Below are 6,000 nucleotides of genomic sequence, written 5' to 3' on the forward strand. Positions count from 1 at the left end.
AGATATATATATATATATATATAATATATATATATAATCTCCTATGCAATACCTTTTACACCTCAGGGCTACTGCAGGCTCTCACTTGGCAAAAAATGAATACGTGTCAGTACCAACATTCCCCTGTAAGCTTTAACTCATTCTGAATGCATCTTAGCATTAACACTCCCAGTGGGATCAGCTAGTCCAATGGCAAAGATATTAATAGAAGAAGTACAGTATACAGAATAAGTTCAGTCAAGTATGATGGAAGGCCTAACCCGTGAATTAAGAAACTCAAGACAGACAGCATTTGCAATTGCATGTCTGTGCAAAGTGCCGTGAGGATGTTGCTTCCTGTGCTGCTTCACTTGGTCCATGTTCACCTCAGCACCCTGCAACTAAACACAGACTGTCCTCCCACAACCCTGCTCTTCTCTGCTCCCTTTCCCTCAGTTTCAGCTCACTTCTCCTGACCCAGTCCTCAAAGCTTTGCACGCAACGGTAAAGAAAAGAATAGCAGAACCCTGAAGCAATACTGATGCATTTCCACGGCACTGTGGTCCACACTCTGCTTATATGCCATCTGTGAAATCTGTCATTTGATTTGTACATTTTGGAGTGAGAAAATGACCTCATGTGCCTAAAAACTTTTGAGAACCACTGGTATGAAACTATGAGGGAAATTGTTTTGCAGGTTTAAATAGAAGAACCTTCACTGATAATTGAGGAAAGGGTGCAGTCCCACCCTTCACATTCAATGCCCATATCACTGTTATCTGCTATCACTGTGTCAAATCGTGTAGTGCATTGTAATGAGTTCTTTGTCGGAGTGGTTGTCGCTCTGCTACACAGCACCACTGGAGCAGATTCAGCTCCTTCAAGAAAGCCAAACAGGCAGCAGATCATCAGGCTGCTCTTCACACTAAATCAGACTATTACAACAGGCTTCACTTTGCCAGGAAAGGGTCTCCTGTCTTTCTCTCAGAGCCTGCTGGTAGACACTGCTAGACACTGGGAATGTTACAATGATTGTACTGCTAATCGCTACCTGCCCTTATTGTGCAATAAACTTGGCAAGTGTGTTACAATGAGAAAGACAGAACCATATTTAATGGAATACATATTTAATATAGATTAAGTTAATTTTATTGTTTGGTAGCTTTGATAAATATGTGATCACCTTGGTACATTATTCTACTTGGTTGGGAAAACAAGTGTAATCTGAAATAATGTATCATTTTTTGATGCAGAAATGCCCCAGGGTACTGTCAAAAATGCACTCATTTACCATCACCAGAGAAAGACATGGATAGATTAAGGTAGTCAAAGTTGATCGGAGTATCTTTTGCAATGTCTAGATTATTACAAAGGAAGAACTAAATCTTTAAACGCACTATATAAGCAAACTAGCTGCATTATTTGTCTTCTTTTTTTAAGGAAGTACACTGTATTCTCCTCATTGCTATTTTATTGATGGTTTTGAAGACTGCTATGCTTTGATAACGACTGTGCTGCATGTGTGTGTGAAATAGAGAGCTTTGAACTAGAGTCTGTTAGGTCATTGACACAACCATGTAGCACGTCATATTGAAATGTTTCAGCCAAACAGATGGGATGCTCTGGGCCAGCATCGCTGCGAATGACTCTGACTTCAATGACTTGGAAACAGAACAAAAACTAAACCACTTAGCACAGCAAACAGCAACTGTTTGTGGAGAACACCAATGTAAAAAATAATGAGGAGGACTTCCATTTGAAATCAGGAGAGTGCTGAGACGTGCGGCCCAGTGCAGCAGAGTGCATTATAATAAAGCAATCCGTGCGGGCTGTGCTGCCCTGAATTGAAACAGCGGAAATGTGACCCTTTGTGCATGCGTGAAAGCCAACAGCGCTGAGGAAAAGCATTTGCATTGCTGCTGATTAGAACAGTCAGATTGCTAATCATGACCGATTAACAACAATGTACCAATTTAAAAAAACTCTGTTAGCAAAAAGTCTATTACTATGAATTAAAGATCTGCAGTACATGAGAATCCCCTGCTTATTAAAGAAACAGAATTCCCATACTCAAGTAATTGAGTCGTTGTCTGAATTGTGTTTTCCTAGTCTGCACAAAGCACTCTGAAATCCCTTTTTGTTATGCAAGCACAGGCACATTTCTTTCCAAGTGCATTCCATCTGGCAGCAATGTCTGTGGTTAAAGAATTGAATTCACTTTAATAAAGGCAGTCATGGTGCACCTCCACACTTGCTGCAGAACCCCACAGTCCTCTGTGGTCCGGAGACTGGAAACACAACCTCTAGGTAACAGATTTATTTTTTATTAAATACAGTTCTACTGTAATTGATACACTTTTTTCCATGGAAAATAATATCAGCCTTCTTTACTGTAGCTGGCCTTTCATTCTTTCCAGAATACATAGATGGGAAATTATGCCGTTAACCTACAGCTTAGATACGGTAAGCTGGTTCTGTAAGGAACCACTGTGGAATGTATAGCTTGCCACGCTTCTGTGTAGGAATGCTAACTGATAGAATTGCCATTACGTACTTTGTTTGATGGTGAAACAACAACACAAGACTGGACAACATGTATAAAGTAAAACCGTACAAACCAACAGTAATTCCACAAAATGACTTGAAATAATAGAGGGATTGTGTGTGAGAAATACAGCTCCCATCAGTAATCCTGGGTCGTGCCATTGCTTTCTGTTGCTGTAATTACGTGCTTATTTAACAGCCAGTGTGGTGGGGTCCGAATGCCCTGCACAGCAAATGATTTTAAAAGTTTATCTGAAGTGTTTATTGTACAGGATCTAGAATATAACATACTTCAATACGGAGCCTCATAATGACCACAGCCACTGTGATATGCAGTTTCCAGATACAGTATCTCAGACTTGGATATATATGTGTATGTGTGCACTGGAGTTGCTGCTTGTGGTCCATGTCATAAATACAAGATGGACGGCTTGTCAGTTTGTCATATTGAGAGCATGAAGTGTGATCATGAAGTCCAACGAGGCAGGATTGCCATTCATATTGAAGAACAATCACAATGCAAACACCATCATCTTATTGCATGTATTTATTATAACACCACATTTAAACTGTTACAGTACTTGTTTATGCTCTCTGCAGCGTAACAAATACCCCCGCTTTCACCTTCACAGACCCTCACATGTCTGAAATGCAATCCTAACTGTGTGACTTATTTACATCAAGCCTAGGCCAGAGTAAATAAGGGAACAACAACTGTATATCTGTGCAGCCATTTAGCGCAGGACTTGACACAAGTCTGGTACTTTTCTACTGTCTTATTAAATCTGATCTCATGCTGTCATTGCATGTTCTTATATTGGCAAAGGCAGCAGAGATCTCACTGATGTATCTATATTTGCTGTAAAGGTTGTGGAGGTCACTGTATAGTGTTAGACTCTGGACATCCTGTAACCTTTGTAACCTTCCATATAGCCTGTCAATTATGGCTGTTGATTAGAATCCTGTTAGTCACAGACACTAGGCAAGCAAGAAGGAGAAGGGCTGGTATACACCATGTGTGGAGGGTCTGAAACACATAATAACTACTGCCAGCTGAATGCGATTTAAAATGAAACAAACAGCAAGAAATGTAAAACTAAAATGAGTAACCCTCTAATTACTGTGCATTTACATAGTAGTTGCTTAATAAATACATGTGTGCTTACATAGGATTGCAATATTATTATGCATAGTTACAATGTACTTAGTGTGTAAATCTTTTTGCATAATATATGTAAGTACACAATTGTATCAGAAAAGGGTCAGGGTTAGGGTTAAGGTTAGAGTTAGAGTTATATCATGCAAAAAAATTACACATTAATGCATAATAACATTGCCATTATATGTAAGTACACATGTATTTGCTAAGCAAATGCTATGTCAATGCACAGTAATTAGAAACACTTGATGTAAAGTGACACCCAAATCTGTTACTTTGTATTCTTATTCTTTATCATAGTCTGTTAGTTCAGTCAAGCAAATATACACTGACTTGCCAAAACATGTGAGACAGCACCCCAGCACATGAAGAGAAGACAGCCTTTCAGCGCCACAGCATCCTGAATCACAGCACAAAACAGCTGCATTAATATTCAAGACACAAGAGCAGAGGTGAATAGGCATTCATTTCTTCAGCCCCTTCACACTGCAATATGACAGACACCTCCCTTCTGCTTGAATCTGGAATTGTTATATGCAGGTTTCCACTTTCATTGACCTTGTAAAATAGCCTGTTTCATTTAGATAGGCTATTTCCTTTTAAATATTATGCTATCTCCCGTCAGGAGGTTAACCAAGAATGGAAGCAAGGATACATTGCAGTGTAAAATAAATAAATAAACATTGTACACTCTCCAGGAAGGTACAATAGATTTGAATCTGAAGAGAATCTGTTTTGAATCTGAAGAGAATCTGTCCCTCAGTATGCTTGGTTACTGGAAAGGTGGTCACGTCACTTAAAACCTTTTTTTTTGTCATCCTGTTTAAAAATGAGAGCAAAGTGAGGGAATTTGTTTTCTTCGCTAATTGCAGAGAGCATGAGTAGTCGTCTGTAAGAACCATTACAGCAGAGTAATGCTGAAAGGATCCACAGATCATCAGCGAATAAGATGGCTGGAAGGGAAGAGTTTTTTTAATAACCCTCAATAACTTCATTGTAATACGTGCCAGAGGCTGCATTTAACCTCTTGAATCACATAATCAGCCAGCTACGTTTTCAATACATTTATAAATGTGATTATTAATGTTGCTTTTTGTTTTAATATGCTAATGATGTTTAACAGGCTTCTCGTGAATGAGTGCTCTGGCTTTTCTGTTCTGTACCACATCATGGATCGTTATTGCTGTGTTACCTGTTTGACAACGTGGGCCACAATCTTTACACTATCAGTGCACTAGAGCAGGCATTTTGAAAAGAGCTTTGAAACAGAGTTTCAAGTTATACGTGTAAAAATGTTGTCAGGATGTTAACAATGAAAAGAACCAATGACAGGTACGTTATTTAATCAGTTGTAGCCACACGTGGAGATGTGTAACGCTATATTTAACGCTATAACACCTTCAAGGGCATAGTATAGTGGTATCAACACCCCATACCAGCATGAACGTGACAAGAAGAGCAGAGCTGGGAATCTGTGACAAGCAGAGAGGTGCTGGGAATCCATGACAAGCAGAAAGGAGCCGGGAATCACTGACAAGCAGAGAGGCGCTGGGAATCATTGACAAGCAGAGAGGAGCTGGGAATCACTGACAAGCAGAGAGGAGCTGGGAATCACTGACAATCAGACAGGAGTTGGGAATCACTGACAAGCAGAGCAGACATTGAAATCCATGACGAGCAGAGAGGAGCTGGAAATCACTGACAAGCAGAGAGGAGCTGGGAATCACTGACAAGCAGAGAGGAGCTGGGAATCACTGAAAAGCAGAGAGGAGCTGGGAATCATTGACAAGCAGAGAGGAGCTGGGAATCCATGACAAGCAGGGAGGAGCTGGGAATCACTGACAAGCAGAGAGGAGCTGGGAATCATTCACAAGCAGAGAGGAGCTGGGAATCACTGACAAGCAGAGAGGAGCTGGGAATCACTGACAAGCAGAGAGGAGCCGGGAATCACTGACAAGCAGAGAGGAGCTGGGAATCATTGACAAGCAGAGAGGAACCGGGAATCACTGACAAGCAGAGAGGAACCAGGAATCACTGACAAGCAGAGAGGAACCGGGAATCATTGACAGTCAGAGAGGAGCAGGGAATCACTGACAAGCAGTTTTTTTTTCTTCAAATTGCAACGTGTGAAATGTCGATTAAGTGGGTTGGGAGTTTTCTCTCTGAGACATGGTAAAGCAGTCCAGTCATTGGGGAGTTACATATTTCAAAAGCCTTAACATTAATAGATTGATAGATCTCTGCCCTTGTGTTTCATTCACTCCGGATAGTGTCTGCTGTCAGATTAAAGATATTCCACTCCCACCCCCTAACTCGCC

This window comes from Polyodon spathula, chromosome 24 (assembly GCF_017654505.1).
Source record: "Polyodon spathula isolate WHYD16114869_AA chromosome 24, ASM1765450v1, whole genome shotgun sequence".
Taxonomy (NCBI): domain Eukaryota; kingdom Metazoa; phylum Chordata; class Actinopteri; order Acipenseriformes; family Polyodontidae; genus Polyodon; species Polyodon spathula.